Source organism: Salmo salar, unplaced genomic scaffold (genome assembly GCF_905237065.1).
Source record: "Salmo salar unplaced genomic scaffold, Ssal_v3.1, whole genome shotgun sequence".
In the NCBI taxonomy this organism is placed as follows: Eukaryota; Metazoa; Chordata; class Actinopteri; order Salmoniformes; family Salmonidae; genus Salmo; species Salmo salar.
Window position 1 is genome coordinate 184,884 of NW_025549194.1, and position 23,962 is coordinate 208,845.

The 23,962-nt window shown below is 44.3% G+C and overlaps 1 protein-coding gene across 1 annotated transcript in view; it reads right to left on the bottom strand.

The window, feature by feature from the left end:
• The window catches only part of LOC106592710 (uncharacterized), a 102,463-nt gene extending 80,084 nt beyond the window's left edge, over positions 1-22,379 (bottom strand). The window contains exons 1-3 of the mRNA XM_045713100.1: positions 22,306-22,379; positions 21,568-21,706; positions 2,763-3,150 (exon numbers count right to left, since the gene is read on the bottom strand). The gene's annotated coding sequence lies outside the window, so the exon portion shown is untranslated. The remainder of the gene's footprint in view (positions 1-2,762; positions 3,151-21,567; positions 21,707-22,305) is intronic.
• Positions 22,380-23,962: the final 1,583 nt, after the last annotated feature.

Sequence of the window (23,962 nt, forward strand, 5' to 3'; positions counted from 1 at the left end):
TTTAACTGGAGTATTTATTACAAAAAACAAACTCCAAAACCAACGTACAAAATAACCCGGGTAAAAATAACCCGTAGCACACCGATACATAATCCACAAGTACATAACATAACAAACAATCACCGACAAGAATATGAGGGGAAACAGAGGGTTAAATGCACATGTAATTAATGGGATTGGAAACAGGTGTGTAGGAAGACAAGACAAAACCAATGGAAAATGAAAAACTGATCAATGATGGCTAGAAGACCGGTGACGTCGACCGCTGAGCACCACCCAAACAAGGAGGGGCATCGACTTCGGCAGAAGTCGTGACAGCTGGAGGAAACAGGTACAAAAGTATCTATATCCACAGTAAAACAAGTCCTATATCGACGTAACCTGAAAGGCTGCTCAGCAAGGAAGAAACCACTCCTCCAAAAACCGCCATACTACGGTTTGCAACTGCACATGGGGATAAAGATCATACTTTTTGGAGAAATGTACTCTGGTTTGATTAAACAAAAATAGAACTGTTTGACCATAATGACCATCGTTATGTTTGGAGGAAAAATAGGGAGGCTTGCAAGCCGAAGAACACCATCCCAACCGTGAAGCACGGGGGTGGCAGCGTCATGTTATGGGGGTGCTTTGCTGCAGGAGGGACTGGTGCACATCACAAAATAGATGGCTTCATGAGGAAGGACAATTATGTGGATAAATTGAAGCAACATCTCAAGACATCAGTCAGGAAGTTAAACCTTGGTCGCAAAATGGTCTTCCAAATTGACATTACCCCAAGAATACTTCCATAATTGTGGTAATATGGCTTAAGGGCAACAAAGTCAAGGTATTGGAGTGGCCATCACAAAGCCCTGACCTCAATCCTATAGAACATTTGTGGGCTGAGCTGAAAACCCGTGTGCGAGCAAGGAGGCCTACAAACCTGAATCAGTTAACTTCTATGGGCTAGGTGGGACGCTAGCGGGCCAGTGAAATTTCAGGGCGGCAAATTCAAAAACAACAAAATATCATAATTCAACTTTCTCAAACATACAACTATTTTACACCATTTTAAAAATACACTTCTCCTTGATGTAACCACATTGTCCGATTTCAAAAAGGCTTTACAGCGAAAGCAAAATATTAGATTATGTTAGGAGAGTACATAGACAAAAATAATCACACAGCCATTTTCCAAGCAAGGACATGTGTCAATAAAACCCAAAACACAGCTTAATGAAGCACTAACCTTTGACAATCTTCATCAGATGACACTCCTAGGACATTATGGTACACAATACAAGTATGTTTTGTTCGATAAAGTTCATATTTATATCCAAAAGCAGCATTTTACATTGGCGCGTGATGTTCAGAAAATGTATTCCCACCAAAACGCCCGGTGAATGTGCACATCAATTTACAAAAATACTCATCATAAACGTTGACAAAATATATAACAATTATTTAAAGAATTATAGATGGACTACCCCTGGATGCAACCACTGTGTCAGATTTTAAAATAGCTTTACGGAGAAAGCACATTTTTCAATATTCTGAGTACATAGCTCAGCAATCACGGTGAGCTATTCAGACACCCGCCAAGTTCGGGGCAACCTAAACTCAGAATTAGCATTAGAAATATTCTCTTACCTTTGCTGATCTTCGTCAGAATGCACTCCCAGGACTGCTACTTCCACAAGAAATGTTGTTTTTGTTCCAAATAATCCATATTTATGTACAAACAAATTTTTGTTTGTGCGTACAGATCACTTATCCAAAGGAATAACGCGTGAGCGCGGAACGAGAGACGAAATGTCAAAATGTTCCATTACCGTACTTAGAAGCATGTCAAACGCTGCTTAAAATCAATCTTTATTGTATTTTTAACGTAGAATTTCGATAATATTCCAACCGGACAATAGTATATTCATTCAAAAAGAAAAATAAGAAACGGCGTGCTCGCGTGACTGAGCATATCCAATCCCTTTGTTGCCAGGCAGACCACTCAGTAACTGAGCTCCTATACTCTGCCCAGCGACAGGAAAATGCTCAAACCACTTTTTGAAGGCTTTAGAAAGCCAATGGAAGCCTTAGGAAGTGCAACATCACCCAACAGACACTGTAGCTTTGATAGAGAATCAAAAGAAGAACTACAATTCTCAGACTTTCCACTTCCTGCTTGAATTTTTCTCAGGTTTTTGCCTGCCATATGAGTTCTGTTATACTCACAGACACCATTCAAACAGTTTTAGAAACTTCAGAGTGTTTTCTATCCAAATCTACTAATAATATGCATATTCTCGTTTCTGGGCCAGAGAAGTAACCTTGGGTACCTTGGGTACGTTTTTCATCCGGCCGTGAAAATACTGCCCCCTAGCCCAGACAGGTTAAACCAGCTCTGTCAGGAGGAATGGGCCAAAATTCACCCTACTTATTGTGGGAAGGTTGTGGAAGGCTACCCAAAACGTTTGACCCAAGTTAAACAATTTAAAGGCAATGCTATCAAATACTAATTGAGTGTATGTAAACTTCTGGCCCACTGGGAATGTGATGAAAGAAATAAAAGATTAAATAAATAATTCTCTCTACTATTATTCTGACATTTCACATTCTTAAAATAAAGTGGTGATCCTAACTGACCTAAGACAGGGATTTTTACTAGGATTAAATGTCAGGAATTGTGAAAAACGGAGATTAAATGTGTTTGGCTAAGGTGTATGGTAACTTCCGACTTCAACTGTATATAGTGTAAACTAATAGGATACTATACAATCACTTACCAACAAGGTAGTCTGTCATCTCTGGGTCTTCCTTGAAGGGGAAACAGCTGATCCATTGCTGTAAGTCAGCGTCATCTAAGGTCCTCTTCCTTGTGATGTCTAGAATTGTCAGTAACTCGTAGCATGCAGCCTCTCCTTTGGCTGAGACCCAGTCCAGAATTCTTCTGGTTTGGTCAAAACAGTCAACTTCAGCCTGAATTTTACTTACTTCCTCCTCGTGAAGAACCTTGCGCTGGAACAGGTTTTCCACAATAAGGGGCAGATTCTGGAGCCTTCCAATGAGACGTCGCCTTCCATTTGTAATGTACTCTAAAGCAGATTGTCTTGTAGAAGCCATGTCTGAGGTTGCTTCTGCAGCATCACTGGTATGTTTCAACACGTAGGATCTCTGGAAGAAGACAGTACATAGTCAGTCAATAGTAGAACAGTCAAGTAATGATTAGGTTTATTTTTTAAGTTAAACTTTTTATCCCATGTAAACAAAACATACACCAACTACATGTGAATGTATCTATAACAATGGAGAAAAACAAGAGTATATTTGGGGTTTTGATGGGGTCAGATCAAAGATGGATGACATTTGAACTCATTCATTGGGCAGAAATTAACTGCACTAAGGTTACCTGAACGTTGTTGTACATGATCTCTTCCATACATATCAGTAACAGTACTTCTCCTTGAGTAGGATATTAAAATACTACTCATATTACACATATGATACATCTAGCAATTCATTTATATAATATAACTTAGTGTTGCATAGAATTAAAGATAAACTTCTCCTTAATGCAACCGCTGTGTCAGATTTCAAAAAAGCTTTACGGCAAAAGCACACAATGCGATAATCTGAGTACAGTGCTCAGCCACCATAGATACCCGCCATGTTGTGGAGTCAACAAAAGTCAGAAATAGCATTATAAATATTCACTTATCTTTGATGATCTTCATCGGAATGCACTCCCAGGAATCCCAGTTCCACAATAAATGTTTGTTTTGTTTGTTAAAGTCCATCATTTATGTCCAAGTACCTCCCTTTTTGTTTGCGCGCTTAGTCTAGTAATCCAAATGTACAACGTGCGGGCACTAAGTCCAGACGAAAAGTCAAAAAAGTTCCATTACAGTTTGTAGAAACATGTCAAACGATGTATATAATCAATCTTTAGGATGTTTTCATCATAAATCTTCAAATATATTCCAACCGGACAATTCCTATGTCATTAGAAATGAAAGGGAACGGAGCTCGTGATCACGGCTGTGCGCGTGACTAAACTCAAGGCTTTCTGCCAGACCACTGGTTTCAACAGCTATTATTCGCTCCCCTTTCATAGTAGAAGCCTGAAACAACGTTCTAAAGACTGTTGACATCTAGTGGAAGCCTTAGGAAGTACAATCTGACCCCATAGACACTGTAAATTGGATGGGCAATCACTTGAAAAACTACAAACCTCAGATTTCCCCACTTCCTGGTTGGATTTTTCTATGAGTTCTGTTATACTCACAGACATTATTTTAACAGTTTTGGAAACTTTAGAGTGTTTTCCATTCAAATCTACTAATTATATGCATATTCTAGCTTCTGGGCCTGAGTAACAGGCAGTTTACTATGGGCACGCTTTTCATCAGGACGTGGAAATACTGCCCCCTTGCATAACTTTTTAGTGACAGGGGGCAGTATTCGGAAATACGGATGAATGACGTGCCCATATTAAACTGCCTGCTACTCGGCGGTTGCATTAAGGAGATGTTTATCTATAATTCTTTGAATAACAGTTTAATATTTTATCAACGTTTATGATGAGTATTTCTATAAATTGATGTGATCATTCACCGGAAGTTTTTGGAGGAAAAGCATTTCTGAACATTACGGGCCAATGTGAAATGGGGTATTTGGATATAAATATGAACTTTATCGAGCAAAACATACATGTATTGTGTAACATGAAGTCCTATGAGTGCCATCTGATGAAGATAATCAAAGGTTAGTGCTTAATTTTAGCTGTATTTCTGGTTTTTGTGACGCCTCTCCTTGCTTGGAAAATGGCTGTGTGGCTTTTATTTTTTAGGCGCTGTCCTAACATAATCTAATGTTTTGCTTTCGCCGTAAATCCTTTTTGAGATCAAACAATGTGGTTGGATTAAGGAGAAGTGTATCTTTAAAATGGTGTAAAATAGTTGCATGTTTGAGAAATTTTAATTATGAGATTTTTGCTGTTTTGAATTTGCCGCCCTGCTATTTCACTGGCTGTTGGGAGTGTGTCCCGCAGGTGTCCCACATAGCCCATAGAGGATAAGAGGTTAACAAGAAATGTGTGGAGTGGTTGAAAAAACGAGTTTTAATAATGACTCCAACCTAAGTGTATGTAAACTTCAGACTTCAACTGTACATATGAGAAGAGTAATGTAGGGTATGTAAACATTATATGGCAATGTTTAAAGTGACTAGTGATACATTTATTACATACAATTTCTTATTATTAAAGTGTCTAGAGATTTGTGTCAGTATGTTGGCTGCAGCAACTCAATGTTAGTGATGGCTGTTTAAAACAGTCTGATGGCATTGAGATAGAAGCTGTTCTTCAGTCTACCTGTACTGACCTCGCCTTCTGGATGATAACGGGGTGAACAGCAAGTGGCTCGGGTGGTTGTTGTCCTTGATCTTTTTGGCCTTCCAGTGACATTGGGTGTGTAGGTGTCCTGGAGGGCAGGTAGTTTGCCCCCGGTGATGCGTGCAGACCTCACTACCCTTTGGAGAGCCTTACGGTTGTGTGCGGAGCAGTTGCCGTACCAGGTGGTGATACAGCCCGACAGGATGGTCTCAATTGTGCATCTGTAAAAGTTTGTGAGTGTTTTCGGTGACAAGCCAAATTTCTTCAGCCTCCTGAGGTTGAAGAGGCGCTGTTGTCTCTTCTTCACCATGCTGTCTGTGTGGGTGGACCATTTCAGTTTGCGAGGGTTAACACGTTTAAATGTTTTACTCACGTTGGCCGCGGTGAAGGAGAGCCTGCAGGTTTTGGTAGCGGGCCGTGTCAGTGGCACTGTATTGTCCTCAAAGCGAGCAAAGAAGTTGTTTAATTTGTCTGGGAGCAAGACGTTGGTGTCCGTGACGGGGCTGGTATTCTTTTTGTATTCCATGATTGACTGTAGACCCTGCCACATATGTCTCATGTCTGAGCCGTTAAATTGCGACTCTTCTTTGTCTCTATACTGACGCTTAGCTTGTTTGATTGCTTTGAGGAGGTAATAGCTACATTGTTTGTATTCGGTCATGTTTCCGGTCGCCTTGCCATGAAAAAAAGCAGTGGTTCACTCTTTCAGTTTTGCGCGAATGCTGCCATCAATCCACGGTTTCTGGTTGGGGAAGGTTTTAATAGTCACCATGGGTACAACATCACTGATGCACTTGCTAATAAACTTGCACACTGAATCAGCGTATACATCAATGTTGTTGTCTGAGGCTATCCGGAACATATCCCAGTCCATGTGATCGAAGCAATCTTGAAGCGTGGAATCCAATTAGTCGGACAAGCGTTGAACAGACCTGAGCACGGGCGTTTCCTGTTTTAGTTTCTGTCTATAGGCTGGGAGCAACAAAATGGAGTCGTGGTCAGATTTGCCGAAAGGAGGGCGAGGGAGGGCTTTGTATCCGTCACGGAAGTTAGAGTAGCAATGATCCAAAATGTTGCCAGCCCAGGTCGTGCATTCGATATGCTGATAAGATTTAGGGAGCCTTGTTTTCAGATTAGCTTTGTTAAAATCCCCAGCTACAATAAATGCAGCCTCAGGATATATGGTTTCCAGTTTACATAGAGTCCAGTGAAGTTCTTTCAGGGTGGTCGAGGTGTCTGCTTGGGGGTGGATATACACGGCTGTGATTATAATCGAAGAGAATTCTCTCGGTAGATAATGTGGTCGGCATTTGATTGTAAGGAATTCTATGTCAGGTGAACAAAAGGACTTGAGTTCCTGTATGTTGTTATGATCACACTGTCACAGCTGTCGGACTGATCGGACCAAAACGCAGCGTGTACGTAGTTCCACATCTATTTATTAACCGTGAAACTAAATGCAATACACCAACCACTTTAAATAACAAAACAACAAAAGTCGTAACGCAGAGCAGGCAAACACTACTCAAAAATTAACAACCCACAAAATACAAAAGGAAAACCCCCTACATAAATATGATCTCCAATTAGAGACAACTAGAACTGGCTGCCTCTAATTGGAGATCATCCTAATAACCCCAACATAGAAATAGAAATCTAGAAAACCCACATAGAAACAGAAAGCAAGAAAACCACCCAAAACACTCGCTGTCACGCCCTGACAACTCTACTATAGAAAATGACCCCTTACAAGGGTCAAGACGTGACAGTACCCCCCCCCCTAAGGTGCAGACCCCGACTGCACCCCAAACAAAACCCAACAAAACAACCCCAAAAACAAAGGGAGGGTAGGGAGGGTGAAAAAGTCTATGGCGGCTCTCGTGCTACACCCAGAACCTTCCTCTCCCTCCGATCCTCCAGCAACGGAGGTGGCTCTGGCTCAGGGCGTAACCCCCATTCCGCCCACAGATCCCTCCGCTTCTGTACCACCGACCTGTGGATCATTAGAGGAATCGGACTGTAGATCAATACCGGAGGCTCTGCGCTGCCGACCGCCGCTGGAGGTTCCGACCTACAGGCTGCCGCGGGAGGATCCGGGCTGCAGACCGCCGCCAAAGGCTCCGGGCTGCAGACCTCGGCCGAAGGCTCCGGGCTGCAGACCTCGGCCGAAGGCTCCGGGCGGCAGACCGCCGCCGGAGGCTCCGGGCGGCAGACCGCCGCCGGAGGCTCCGGGCGGCAGACCGCCTCCGGAGGCTCCGGGCGGCAGACCGCCTCCGGAGGCTCCGGGCTTGCGGACCGCCTCCGGAGGCTCCGGGCTGCAGACCGCCGCCGGAGGCTCCGGGCTGCAGACCGCCGCCGGAGGCTCCGGGCTGCAGACCGCCGCCGGAGGCTCCGGACTAGGGAGCGTCGCCGGAGGCTCCGGACTAGGGAGCATCGCCGGAGGCTCCAGACTGGGAGGCCTAGCTGGAGGCTCCGGACTGGGGAGCGTCGCTGGAGGCTCCGGACTGGGGAACGTCGCTGGAGGCTCCGGACTGGGGAACGTCGCTGGAGGCTCCGGACTGGAGAGCGTCGCTGGAGGCTCCGGACTGGAGAGCGTCGCTGGAGGCTCCGGACTGGAGAGCGTCGCTGGAGGCTCCGGACTGAGGAGCGTCGCTGGAGGCTCCGGACTGGAGAGCGTCGCTGGAGGTCTGGTGTGTGGAACTCGCCTAGGTGGCGCCAGACTGGTGACACGCACCTCAGAACCAGTGCAGGGAGCAGGAACAGGACACTCCGGACTGGGCATGCGCACTGGAGGTCTGATGCGTGGAACTGGCCTAGGTGGCGCCAGACTGGTAGCACGCACCTCAGGGCGAGTGCGGGGAGGAGGCACAGTACGTACCGGACGATGGAGGCAAACTGGAGACCAGGCATGCTGAGCAGGCCTACTCCTTCCTGGCTCAATGTCCATCTTCGCCCTAGAACCGGCTGCCTCTAATTGGAGATCATCCCAATAACCCCAACATAGAAATAGAAATCTAGAAAACCCACATAGAAACAGAAAGCAAGAAAACCACCCAAAACACCCCCTGTCACTCCCTGACCAGTCTACTATAGAAAATGACCCCTTACAAGGGTCAGGACGTGACACACACCACGACTCGTTAATCACAAGGCATACAGCCCCGCCATTCTTCTTACCAGAGAGATATTTGTTTCTGTCGGCTCCATGCGTAAAGAAACCGGGTGGCTGTACCGACTCTGATAACATATCCCGAGTGAGCCATGTTTCCGTGAAACAGAGAATGTTACAATCTCTGATGTCTCTCTGGAAGACAACCCTTGCTCGAATTTTGTCTACCTTGTTGTCAAGAGACTGGACGTTGGCGAGTAGTATACTCGGGAGCGGTGAGCGATGTACTCGTCTACGGAGCCTGACCAGAAGACCGCTCTGTCTGCCCCTTCTGCGGCGCCATTGATTTGGGTCGGCTACTGGGATCCGATCCATTGTCCTGGGTGGTGGTCCAAACCGAGGATCCGCTTCGGGAAAGTCGTGTTCCTGGTCGTAATGTTGGTAAGTTGACATTGCTCTTATATCCAATAGTTCTTCCCGGCTGTATGTAATAAGACTTAAGATTTCCTGAGGGTCAGCGAAGTGGAGATATTGTTTCCTACCCACACCACCTGGGGGCGGCCTGTCAGGAAGTCCAGGACCCAGTTGCACAGGGAGGGGTTGAGACCCAGGGCCTCCAGCTTGATGATGAGCTTGGAGAGTACTATGGTGTTGAATGGTGAGCTTTAGTCAATGAACAGCATTCTTACATAGGTATTATTTTTGTCCAGATGGGATAGGGCAGTGTGCAGTGTGATGGCGATTGCGTCATCTTTGGACCTGTTGGGGCGGTATGGAAACTGAAGTGGGTCTTTGGTGGCCGGTAAGGTGGCGGTGATATGATCCTTGACTAGCTATGGGGCGGTAGTCATTTAGTTTAGTTGTCTTTGTCTTCTTGGGTACAGGAACAATGGTAGCCATATTGAAGCATGTGGGGACAACAGACTGGGATAGGGAGAGATTTAATATGTCCGTAAACACACCAGCCAGCTGGTCTGCGCAAGCTATGAAGACATAGCTAGGGATGCTGTCTGGGCCAGCAGCCTTGCGAGGGTTAACAAGTTTAACTTCACTAGGGTAGGGGGCAGCATTCGGAATTTTGGATGAAAAGCGTGCCCAAATTAAACTGCCTGCTACTCAGGCCCAGAAGCTAGGATATGCATATAATTAGTATATCTGGATAGAAAACACTCCAAAGTTTCAAAAACTGTTAAAATAATGTCTGTGAGTATAACAGAACTGATATGGCAGGCGAAAACCTGAGGAAAATCCAACCAGGAAGTACTATTATTTTGAAAGGCTGTTTTTCCATTGAAAGCCTATCCAACATACAAAGACTTAGGAACCAGTTCACGATCTCTATGGCTTCCTCTACATGTGGCCAGTCTTTAGGCATTGTTTCAGGCTTTTACTCTGAGAAATGAGGGAGATACAGCACTTTCAATGAGTGGACAGTGGAAATTTCCAGCCATGAGCCCAGCGCGTGATCGGGAACGCGCCTTTCTTGTTTCTCCTTTCTATTGACGATGCTTTTATCCGGTTGAAATATTATTTATTATTTATGACAAAAACAACCTGCGGTTTGATTTTAAACATCGTTTGACATGTTTCTACTAACTTTTATTGTACTTTTTTGACTTTTTTGTCTGATGTAGAGAGTGCGAATTGTGCCTTTGGATTACTGAATGAAACGCACCAACAAAATGGAGGTTTTTGGAAATAAAGAGGGACATTATCGAACAAAACAAACATTTATTGTCTAACATGGAGACCTGGGAGTGCCATCTGATGAAGATCATCAAAGGTTAGTGATTCATTTAATCGCTATTTCTGACTTTTATGAGCCCTCTCCTTGGCTGGAAAATGGCTGTATGGTTTTCTGTGACTAGGCACTGACCTAACATAATCGCATGGTGTGCTTTCTCCGTAAAGCCTTTTTGAAATCGAACACTGTGGTTGGATTTAAAAGAAGTTTATCTTTAAAATGGTGTATAATACTTGTGTGTTTGAGGAATTTTAATTATGGGATTTCTGTTGTTTTGAATTTGGTGCCCTGCAATTTCACTGGCTGTTGTCAAGGTGGGACGCTACCGTCCCACTGGTACCAGACAGGTTAAATGTTTTACTCACGTCAGCCACTGAGAAGGAGGGGGGGACAAAGTTGTTGTTAGCAAGTCACAACGGTGGCACTGTATTATCCTCAAAGCAGGCAAAGAAGATGTTTAATTTGTCTGGAAGCGTGACGTCGGTGTCTGTGACGTGGCTGTTTTTGTAGTCCGTGATTTCCTGTAGACCCTGCCACATACTGTACGTCTCGTGTCTGAGACGTTGAATTGCGACTCCACCTTGTCCGTGTACCGGCATTTCACTTGTTTGATGGCCTTGCGGAGGGAATAACTACATTGTTTATATTCAGCCATATTTCCAGACATCTTTCTATGGTTAAATGCGGTGGATTGCGCTTTCAGTTTTGCACGAATTCCACCATCCATCCACGGTTTGTGGTTAGGGTTTTAATAGTCACAGTGAGTATGATATCTCCAATGCACTTCTTTATAAAAGCACTCATCGAGTCAGCGTATAGGTCAATGTTGTTCTCTGAGGCTGACCAGAACATTCCATTCCAGATCAAAAGTATCTTGAAGCGTGGCTTCCGATTGGTCAGACCAGCGTTGAATGGTTCTCGTCGCTGGCACAACCTGTTTGAGTTTCTGCCTATAAGCCGGGACGAGTAAGATGGCGTTGTGGTCGGATATGCCGAATGGAGGGCGGGGGAGGGCTTTGTATGCATCGTGGAAGTTAGAGTAGCAGTGGTCGAGAGTATTAGCCCTACGTGTCGTGCAATCAATATGCTGATAAAATGTAGGTAGCATTGTTCTCAAATTTGCTTTGTTTAAATCCCCAGCTACAATAAATACAGCCTCCGGATATATAGCTTCCAGTTTACATAGAGTCCAGTGAAGTTCCTTGAGGGCCGTCTTGGTGTTCGCTTGAAGGGGAATGTACACAGCTGTGACTATAACTGACGAGAATTCTCTTGGAAGGTAAAATGGCGGACATTAGTGTCTCCCCTTCTCATTGGTCTATTATATGGACAACATCATATTATATTAGTGTCTCTCCTTCTCATTGGTCTATTATATGGACAACATCATATTATATTAGTGTCTCTCCTCTTCTCATTGGTCTATTATATGGACAATATTATATTAGTGTCTGTCCTTCTCATTGGTCTATTATATGGACAACATCATATTGTATTAGTGTCTCTCCTTCTCATTGGTCTATTATATGAACAAAATCATATTATATTAGTGTCTCCCCTTCTCATTGGTCTATAATATGGACATCATCATATTATATTAGTGTCTCTCCTTCTCATTGGTCTATTATATGGACAACATCATATTATATTAGTGTCTCCTCTTCTCATTGGTCTATTATATGGACATCATATTATATTAGTGTCTCTCCTTCTCATTGGTCTATTATATGGACAACATCATATTATATTAGTGTCTCTCCTTCTCATTGGTCTATTATATGGACAACATCATATTATATTAGTGTCTGTCCTTCTCATTGGTCTATTATATAGACATCATATTATATTAGTGTCTCTCCTTCTCATTGGTCTATTATATGGACAACATCATATTGTATTAGTGTCTGTCCTTCTCATTGGTCTATTATATGGACAACATCATATTGTATTAGTGTCTCTTCTTCTCATTGGTCTATTATATGGACAACATCATAGTGTCTGTCCTTCTCATTGGTCTATTATATGGACATCATATTATATTAGTGTCTCCTCTTCTCATTGGTCTATTATTGTCACGTCCTGACCAGTAGAGGGTGTAGTTGGGTCAGGACGTGGCAGAAGAGAAGTGTGTGTTTTTGATTGTTTCGTTGATTTTGGCCGTGTGACTTCCAATCAGGCACAGCTGTAGAGGGTTGTGGCTGATTGGGAGTAACACATAAGTTGCCTACGTTTCCTTTGTGTTTCGTGGGTAATTGTTCTTGTCATAGTGGTTGCACCTGACAGGACTGTGTTGGCTGTCAGTTTTTCTTGTTTTGTGTAGTTGTAAAGTGATCGTTCAATTAAATATGACGAACCCTAACTCCGCCGCATTTTGGTCCATTCCTGAAGACAGCCGTTACAGAATTACCCACCAAACCAGGACCAAGCGACGGAGGAGGAAGGAGCAGCAGGAGTACAGCGTGACATGGGGAACAAATCCTGGACGGAGAGGGACCATGGACTCAGGCTGGGGATTATCGCCTCCCGCAGTGGGAGATTGAAGCGGCGAGAGCGGAGAGGCGCTATTACGAGGAGAGAGAGCGCAACGAGCACGAGAGGCAGCCCCAATAATTTTTTGGGGGGGGCACACGGGACAGTCGGCGGAGCCGAGGTCGGAACCAGAGCCAGTCGGGTTGACATTGGAGGTGAGCGAGGGGTACGAGGCAGAGACTGTGAAGGAGTTAATGGGGAAATTAAAGGAGAGAGAGATGAGAGAGCTGCTAGTGTGGTGCATAAAGTACGGCATTCGCCCTAATGAGCGTGTCGTGGGAATGATGTCACCTGAGGCAGCTCTCCATACTCGTCCTGAGGTGCGTGCTGGTTGTCTGGTAAAGACTGTGCCTGCGCCCAGAAACAGGCCTCCTGCATGTCTTCCCAGCCCTGCACGTCCTGTACCTACACCCAGAACCAGGCCTCCTGCATGTCTTCCCATCCTGGTCAAGCCCATGCCTCCTCCACGGACCAGTCCTCCAGTGGGTCTCCCTATCCTGGTCAAGCCCGTGCCTCCTCCACGGACCAGTCCTCCAGTGGGTCTCCCTATCCTGGTCAAGGCTGTGCTTCCTCCAAGGACCAGTCCTCCAGTGGATCTCTCCACCCTGGTCTCTCCTGTGCCACCTCCTCAAACCAGGCCTCCAGCGGGTCTTCCCAGACTGGTGAGTCCAGGGCCTGCGCCCAGAGCCAGGCCTCCTTCATATCTCCCCAGCCTGGTAAATCCTGAGCCGGATCTGCCAGAGTGGCCCGTCGTGCCGGATCTGCCAGAGTGGCCCGTCGTGCCGGAGCTGCCAGAGTGGCCCGACTGCCCGGAGCTGCCGGAGTGCCTCGCCTGTCCTCCGGCCCAGCCCGAGTGGCCCGCCTGTCCTCCGGCCCAGCCCGAGTGGCCCGTCTGTCCTCTGGCCCAGCCCGAGTGGCCCATCTGCCCGGATCTGCCAGGGTGCCTCGCCTGTCCTCCGGCCCAGCCCGAGTGGCCCGCCTGTCCTCCGGCCCAGCCCGAGTGGCCCGCCTGTCCTCCGGCCCAGCCCGAGTGGCCCGCCTGTCCTCCGGCCCAGCCCGAGTGGTCCGTCTGCCAGGGTCAGCCCGAGTGGCCCGTCTGCCCGGCGCAGCTATCGGCGCCACCAAAGTGGACGACGCCGAAGGTGGAGCGAGGTTTACGTCCCGCACCTGAGCCACCTCCAGGATAGGTGGGTTGGGGGAGGGAGGGTGTAGCACAGTGCCGTCGTTGACGGCAGCCACCCTCCCTTCCCTCCCTTTTTGTTTAGGGGATTTTTTTTGTTTGTTGTCGTTCTGTTTTTTTTTCTGTGTGTTGTGTAGGTGCATTTCGGGGTATGCACCTTTGAGGGGGGGTACTGTCACGTCCTGACCAGTAGAGGGTGTAGTTGGGTCAGGACGTGGCAGAAGAGAGGGTTGTTTTTGATTGTTTCGTTTATTTTGGCCGTGTGACTTCCAATCAGGCACAGCTGTAGAGGGTTGTGGCTGATTGGGAGTAACACATAAGTTGCCTACGTTTCCTTTGTGTTTCGTGGGTAATTGTTCTTGTCATTGTGGTTGCACCTGACAGGACTGTGTTGGCTGTCAGTTTTTCTTGTTTTGTGTAGTTGTAAAGTGATCGTTCAATTAAATTTGACGAACCCTAACTCCGCCGCATTTTGGTCCATTCCTGAAGACAGCCTTTACACCCTTTGACTTTTTCCACATTTTGTTAGGTTACAAACATATTCTGAAATGGATCAAATATATATATATATATTTTTTTTTTATCAATCTACACACAATACCCAATTATGACAAAGCGAAAACAGAAATACCTTTTTTACATAAGTATTCAGACCCTTCGTTATGAGACTGAAAATTGAGCGCAGGTGCATCCTGTTTCCATTGATCATCCTTGAGATGTTTCTACAACTTGATTGGAGTCCACCTGTGGTAAATTCAATTGATTGGACATGATTTGGAAAGGCACACACCTGTCTATATAAAATACCACAGTTGACAGAGCATATCAGAGCTCCGAGACAGGATTATGTTGAGGCACAGATCTGGGGAAGGGTACCAAAACATTTCTGCAGCATTGGAAGTCCCCAAGAACACAATGCCCTCCATCATTGTTAAATAGAAGAAGTTTGGAACCACCAAGACTCTTCCTAGCGGGCTGCCTGGCCAAACTGAGCAATTGGGGGAGAAGGGCTTTGGTCAGGGAGGTGACCAAGAACCCGATAGTCACTCTGACAGAGCTCTAGAGTTCCTCTATGGAGATGGGAGAACCTTCCAGAAGGACAACCATCTCTGCAGCACTCCACCAACCAGGCCTTTATGGTAGATTGGCCAGATGGAAGCCACTCCTCAGTAAAAGGCACATGACAGCCCGCTTGGAGTTTGCCAAAAAGCACTTAAAGGACTCTCAGACCATGAGAAACAAGATTTTCTGGTCTGATGAAACCAAAATTGAACTCTGGCCTGAATGCCAAGCGTCACGTATGGAGGAAACCTGGCACCATCCCGACGGTGTAGCATGGTGGTGGCAGCATCATGCTGTGGGGATGTTTTTCCAGCAGCAGGGACTGCGAGACTAGTCAGGATCAAGGGAAAGATGAACAGAGCAAAGTACAGAGAAATCCTTGGAACTCAGACTGGGGCGAAGGTTCACCTTCCAACAGGACAACGACCCTAAGCACACAGGAGTGGCTTTGGGACAAGTCTCTAAATGTCCTTGAGTGGCCCAGCCAGACCCCGGACTTGAACCCGATCGAACATCTCTGGAAAGACTCAAAATAGCTGTGCAGCGACGCTCCCCATCCAACCTGACAGAGCTTGAGAGGATCTGCAGAGAAGAATGCGAGAAACTCCCCAAATACAGGTGTGCCAAGCTTGTAGAGTCATACCTAAGAAGACTCGAGGCTGTAATCGCTGCCAAAGGTGCTTCAACAAAGTACTGAGTAAAGGGTCTGAATACTTATGTAAATGTCATGTTTTTTATTTTTAATACATTTGCAAAAAAATTAAAAAAAAACTGCTTTTTGATTTCTCATTGTGGGGTATTGTGTGTAGATTGATGTGGGGGAAAAACTATTTCATCCATTTTAGAGTAAGGCCGTAACGTAACAAAATGTGGAAAAAGTCAAGGGGTCTGAATACTTTCCCAATGCACTGTAAGTATTGAAATATAGGCCTTAGTAAGTTAAGACTAAACAGGATGGTGGTTATACAAGGCTGCTATACTAAGCCTACTAATGATAGACATTACTTATTATTTTATTTATTTAACTAGGCAAGTCAGTTAAGAACAAATTCTTATCTACAATGACGGCCTAGGACCAGTGGGTTAACTGCCTTGCTCTAACCACTAGGCTACCTGCTCTTGTCACGTTTGTCGTATGGAGTGGACCAAAACGCAGCGGGAATGTAAGTGCTCATCTTCTTCTTTATTTATAAAGAAACGTGATACAAAACACTTAAACAAAAACAACGACGAAAAAACTGTCTCGTAAGGACAAAATGACTATACAGAGAAACAACTACCCACAAATCCCATGACAAAAACACCTCTATTAAATATGACCTTCAATTAGAGGCAACGAGGAACAGCTACCTCCAATTGAAGGTCAACCCAATAAACTACGCATAGAAATAGAACAAATAGAACGAACATAGAAATACACTAACATAGAACATAAACAAAAACACCCCGAAACACCCTAAACAAACACCCCCTGCCACAACTATAATAACAAACAACCCCTTGTACTGGTCAGGACGTGACAGCTCTAACCACTAGGCTACCTGCTCTAACCACTAGGCTACCTGCTCTAACCACTAGGCTACCTGCCACCCCAAATTATAATGATGATCATAGTAATAATGACAAGGAGATCAAGAAAAAAGAGGATTATTATTATAATTTGTCTGACAATTTGGAACAGTGTAAACACAAAATAAATGATAAGTAATACCAGAGAGGCTGTTCTAACAGAAACAAAGTGTAAAGCCCTTATTACAGCAAAGCAGAGACTAACCACTATGCTACCTGCCCAATGACATAATTTAACAGTTAGGATTATAGATCTAATTAAGTTGGATTCCTCTCTCCTCACTTTTGTTAAACAATTAAGACAAGGGCTGTTTTCCTCGTCTCCTAATTTCCACTACATTGTTCCCAACGCCAATATGCTGGTTAACTTTGCTATTATGCACATAGCAACATGGTCTAGGAAAAGGCAACGATTCAACAGTGCACTGATGTGTTTCAGAACAGCGGACAGCGACCGCTATCCAACGTGGGAGAGAAAGAGCATTTGTTATAAAATAATAATTATATTAGTGTTAGACCATTGTTCTTATATAATACAACCACGTACAATTTCAGTAGCACGTCTTAGACTGATGGACTGGTCCATCCCCACAGCCTCCACAATGGATCAGTCCACTCAGACAGGAGCCAATCAGACAGGTGTCTTAGACTGATGGACTGGTCCATCCCCACAGCCTCCACAATGGATCAGTCCACTCAGACAGGAGCCCATCAGACAGGTGTCTTAGACTGATGGACTGGTCCATCCCCACAGCCTCCACAATGGACCAGTCCACTCGACAGGAGCCAATCAGACAGGTGTCTTAGACTGATGGACTGGTCCATCCCCACAGCCTCCACAATGGATCAGTCCACTCAGACAGGAGCCAATCAGACAGGTGTCTTAGACTGATGGACTGGTCCATCCCCACAGCCTCCACAATGGATCAGTCCACTCAGACAGGAGCCAATCAGACAGGTGTCTTAGACTGATGGACTGGTCCATCCCCACAGCCTCCACAATGGATCAGTCCACTCAGACAGGAGCCAATCAGACAGGTGTCTTAGACTGATGGACTGGTCCATCCCCACAGCCTCCACAATGGATCAGTCCACTCAGACAGGAGCCAATCAGACAGGTGTCTTAGACTGATGGACTGGTCCATCCCCACAGCCTCCACAATGGATCAGTCCACTCAGACAGGAGCCAATCAGACAGGTGTCTTAGACTGATGGACTGGTCCATCCCCACAGCCTCCACAATGGATCAGTCATCAGACAGGAGCCAATCAGACAGGTGTCTTAGACTGATGGACTGGTCCATCCCCCACAGCCTCCACAATGGATCAGTCCAATCAGACAGGTGTCTTAGACTGATGGACTGGTCCATCCCCACAGCCTCCACAATGGATCAGTCCACTCAGACAGGAGCCAATCAGACAGGTGTCTTAGACTGATGGACTGGTCCATCCCCACAGCCTCCACAATGGATCAGTCCACTCAGACAGGAGCCAATCAGACAGGTGTCTTAGACTGATGGACTGGTCCATCCCCCACAGCCTCCACAATGGATCAGTCCACTCAGACAGGAGCCAATCAGACAGGTGTCTTAGACTGATGGACTGGTCCATCCCCACAGCCTCCACAATGGATCAGTCCACTCAGACAGGAGCCAATCAGACAGGTCTCCCCATGTATTTATTTACTGCTGCTCTTTAATCATTTGTTTTTCTTATCTCATACTTTTATTGTGGTATTTTCTTAAACTGCATTGTTGGTTAAGTGCTTGTAAGTAAGCATTTCACTGTCAGGTCTACTACACCTGTTGTATTCTTGGCCATGTTCTGTTATAATCTCCACCCGTCACAGCCAGAATAGGACTGGCCACCCCTCAGAGCCTGGTTCCTCTCTAGGTTTCTTCCTAGGTTCTGGCCTTTCTAGGGAGTTTTTCCAAGCCACCGTGCTTTTACACCTGCATTTTTTTGCTGTTTGGGGTTTTAGGCTGGGTTTCTGTACAGCACTTTGATATATCAGCTGATGTAAGAAGGGCTATATAAATACATTTGATTTGATTTTGATTATTCAGCATTTCACTGTCAGGCTGTTGTATTCGGCGCATGTGACAAATAAAATTTGATTTGAATGTAGGACCAGCCCTGTAGGACCAGCCCTGGTTGTTCCCCTGCCTGGGGACTGCAGATGGAAATAGCTGCTAGCTAGATCTGGTAGGCTTCTAACCATCATTTCTCAACTGGAATTGAGACGTGTGTTTTTGTTGTACATTGTCCCTGTTCAAATAAACTTTAAAAAAGCATAATCTAACCAACTCTTCCATTGCCATTTGACATATTACCAACCTGTCTGGTAGTATATTGACCCTACTACAACCCATAAACCAGGTAGATATATACTGTACCTACTACCAACCTGTCTGGCAGTATATTGACCCTACTACAACCCATAAACCAGGTAGATATATACTGTACCTACTACCAACCTGTCTGGTAGTATATTGACCCTACTACAACCCATAAACCAGGTAGATATATACTGTACCTACTACCAACCTGTCTGGTAGTATATTGACCCTACTACAACCCATAAACCAGGTAGATATATACTGTACCTACTACCAACCTGTCTGGCAGTATATTGACCCTACTACAACCCATAAACCAGGTAGATATATACTGTACCTACTACCAACCTGTCTGGCAGTATATTGACCCTACTACAACCCATAAACCAGGTAGATATATACCTACTACCAACCTGTCTCGTAGTATATTGACCCTTCTACAACCCACAAACCAGGTAGATATATACTGTACCTACTACCAACCTGTCTGGCATTATATTGACCCTTCTACAACCCATAAACCAGGTAGATATATACTGTACCTACTACCAACCTGTCTGGTAGTATATTTTTTTTATTTATTTCACCTTTATTTAACCAGGTAGGCAAGTTGAGAACAAGTTCTCATTTACAATTGCGACCTGGCCAAGATAAAGCAAAGCAGTTCGACAACATACAAAAACACAGAGTTATACATGGAGTAATACAACATACAATCAATAATACAGTAGAAAAAATAAGACTATATACAATGTGAGCAAATGATGTGAGATAAGGGAGGTAAAGGCAAAAAAGGCCATGGTGGCAAAGTAAATACAATATAGCAAGTAAAACACTGGAATGGTAGATTTGTTATTTGAAGAAAGTTCAAAGTTAAAATATAAATAATATGGTGCAAAGGAGCAAAATAAATAAAATAAATAAATACAGTAGGGGAAGCGGTAGTAGTTTAGGCTAAATTATAGATGGGCTATGTACAGGTGCAGTGATCTGTGAGCTGCTCTGATAGCTGGTGCTTAAAGCTAGTGAGGGAGATAAGTGTTTCCAGTTTCAGAGATTTTTGTAGTTCGTTCCAGTCATTGGCAGCAGAAAACTGGAAGGAGAGACGACCAAAGGAGGAGTTGGCTTTAGGGGTGACCAGAGAGATATACCTGCTGGAGCGCGTGCTACAGGTGGGTGCTGCTATGGTGACCAGTGAGCGGAGATAAGGGGGGACTTTACCTAGCAGGGTCTTGTAGATGACCTGGAGCCAATGTGTTTGGCGACGATTATGAAGCGAAGGCCAGCCAACGAGAGCGTACAGGTCGCAGTGGTGGGTAGTATATGGGGCTTTGGTGACAAAACGGATGGCACTGTGATAGACTGCATCCAGCTTGTTGAGTAGGGTATTGGAGGCTATTTTGTAAATGACATCGCCGAAGTCGAGGATTGGTAAGATGGTCAGTTTTACGAGGGTAAGTTTGGCAGCATGAGTGAAGGATGCTTTGTTGCGAAATAGGAAGCCAATTCTAGATTTAACTTTGGATTGGAGATGATTGATGTGAGTCTGGAAGGAGAGTTTACAGTCTAACCAGACACCTAGGTATTTGTAGTTGTCCACAAATTCTAAGTCAGAACCGTCCAGAGATATTGACCCTACTACAACCCATAAACCAGGTAGATATATACTGTACCTACTACCAACCTGTCTGGTAGTATATTGACCCTACTACAACCCATAAACCAGGTAGATACATACTGTACCTACTACCAACCTGTCTGGTAGTATATTGACCCTACTACAACCCATAAACCAGGTAGATATATACTGTACCTACTACCAACCTGTCTGGTAGTATATTGACCCTTCTACAACCCACAAACCAGGTAGATATATACTGTACCTACTACCAACCTGTCTGGTAGTATATTGACCCTTCTACAACCCACAAACCAGGTAGATATATACATACAAATTAGCTTTTCTGAACAAAATAAGTTGACAAAATTTATGAAATGTGTTGCTTAGCTAACTTTTCTAAAATGAAGGACCCAACAGTTGAGCTAATTTGCTAGCCTGAACTCATCCACTCAGGGGCTGAGCTCGCTGTGCATCAACGCCACTGAACAGGGGTGTATTCAGTAGTGCACACAGTAGCAACAGAAAAACGTTTGGCAAATAAAACAAGAGTTTCTATTGGTCGAATACAGGTAGGTCCCTCCCGTTAGCTCGTGTGTAGATGTATTTCACTTATACTTCCGTGTATTAAAAAAAAAAACTTTTGTGGCGCGTTCAGCAAGATGCAACGTTTTGGAACGCAGTAAGCATGTGGAATAGCGTCGACTCTAGGCTACTGGTGGCATTTCTATAGGCAACGTTTGGCTACTGAACGGGACAGTGTTGCAGTAATCACCAGCAGGTGTGCTACAACGGTACCTGCCAGGGGTGTATGAATTAGAACACACCGTAGCAAAACGTTTTGCAACGAAAACGATAGTTTCTCAATGGACAAATTCATGTAAATCCCTTCCCGTTTGCTTGTTCGGTTCCTAATGAATATACCCCAGCTGTGTCACACCTCGCGCTGTTTTATAATTATTGGAACAGCTGCACTTGAAATGGACACATTTCACAGACATTATGAAATAAACTAACAATACAGATAAGCCTAATGTCAGAGTAATTTACCTGTCTTCCTCCATATTTTCTTCACTCTCCCCAGGCCGTCAGGAGATTTACATCGGATCCTCAGAAATGACGGCGGATGAAAGTCCAAGGCAGTTTACTGTTGCTCAATATATTTCACAGAAAAACATAGATTGTTCTCCTATTGTGGAAAAACAGAAGTCAGCGATTTAAATAAAATAATATAAAATAGTAGGAATCCTACGATGTTGTTGACGTTCAGATATGGCCTCCTAAATGTAGAAAACATGGAATCGACATGACTAAAGGATACTAAATACCTAACATTACATTATTTCACATACTAAAGGGAAGTTAATAATTAACATTGTATGAAATCTATATAGTTTATAGCTGTTTATTTCTAAAACCATGCGATGGCTTCCCATCCGCAGATTAGATAGTAACCTAAACTCATCTATAGTGGTTTACCGAAATGTAGACTAGTTAAATGCCTACAGCTTTTGTGGGTTACAAGCTATATTTAATGTCATAACTTTAACAATATGACAACCTTTATACAACCTTACATGAACTATCTTGATTCAATATAGTCCGCAGCCCATGGCCTCGCCCAGACTTCCTAAAAGTTACGTCGTCCTTAAAACTAACCATAGAACTAAACCTGCACCGTGTTCTGTGTCAAAATAATAACGCTCGTCTGCTCATGTAAAACAATTGGTGTCTAGACCTGTATTAAACCACGATATTTGATATCTTAAATTAAAACAAAAAAGTTACCTTCATGGCGCAGTTGTTTCAAAATTGCAGCAGCATATATACTTTTAACTTTCACTTTTAATTTATTAGGAGACTCCAACGCTGTATATAAACCCTGGATAGTTGATGTCATGTATTGGCCATTGAGAATATTTGAAGTCACCGGTCGGCCATATTGGCACTCCACAGTAGGAGCAGTCCTTCATAGGAATGAATGGAATTCTACAGTATTTCAATTAAATGTTTCAATGACACAATTGCATGGATTTAAGTATGTGTGTTGTTGTAATGGGGACAGTAACATTAGTCATCTGAAAAAATTATACTTTAAGGAAAATGTTTTGGTATATTTTTTTCAGTTGTATGTTTAGCTCACATGTAATTTAATATGGATGCATTACGATGTCTTTAATATAATAAACGTGGTAAAAACGAATGTAGACATTAATAAATTCATTTCAATAGCTTCCAATATATTTTTTACACCAGTTAGGGAGTCCCAAGATGGATGCAAAAGGGGCTTCAATACAGCGCCCCCTATAAATCATCTAGTGTATATATACATTATTGGGTAGTGTGTGTGTTTGTGGAAATATTGAACTTTTTCACCGCCTCCCACGCCATCGTAGGGGGGCATTGCAAGTTGGTGGGGTGGCGGCCTGGAGGAATTCAGCTATGTGAAGGCTACCTGTTTCCTGCATAACTTCATGAGGATGGACACGAGGATTAGGAGGGGATCTGCAGCTCGCCTCCGTGTGCCAGAGGAGAAGTCTGCTGCTATGCAGGATGTTTCATTGATGGGGTCCAACAACGCAGCAAGAGAGGCAATCCATGTGCAACGCCATAGACTACGCTATGCACAACCAAAGGCTATTTTAAGAGCCATCCACATTCCATCCACATTGCAATAAGAGTGTTCTAACATTTACTTAGCTATGTCAACTGCAGTTAAATCTGTTTTATCTCCATCTCTTCATTCAAAGACTCAATCTTACTGACAGTTGTGGCTGCTTTGCGTGATGTATTGTTGTCTCTACCTTCTTGACCTTTGTGATGTTGTCTGTGCCCAATAATGTTTGTACCCTGTGCTGCTGCCATATTGTTACTACCATGTTGCCATGCTGTGTTGTCATGTGTTGCTGCCATGTTGTCTTTGGTCTCTTTATGTAGTGTTGTTGTCTCTCTTGTCGTGATGTGTGTTTTGTCCTATTTTTATTTAATTTATTTTAATCCCGGCCTCGCAGGAGGCCTTTTGCCTTTTCGTAGACCGTCATTATAAATAAGAATTTCTTAACAGACTTGGCTAGTTAAATAAAATATAAAATTCACAGTTTCTCTCCCTTTTGATTTCTACTTCTCAGGTGAGGGTTCTGTTTAGGTAAGGGTGTGATGTCTGTACAAAAATAAAACGGACTATTTTAAATCACCCGTATTGAAAAAATGTAGAACAATTAGACACCCTATAACCCACACCTACACACTCATGTATCAATCTGATTGATGGATTGTGTTGTGCAGTAAGCAGGCTCAGGTGTATAACTGTGGCTCCTTCCACCTTCAAAGAATAAGAGTGTGGGGCGGCAGGGTAGCCTAGTGGTTAGAGCATTGGGCTAGTAACCGAAAGGTTGCAAGTTTAAATGCCTGAGCTAACAAGGTACAGATCTGTCGTTCTGCCCCT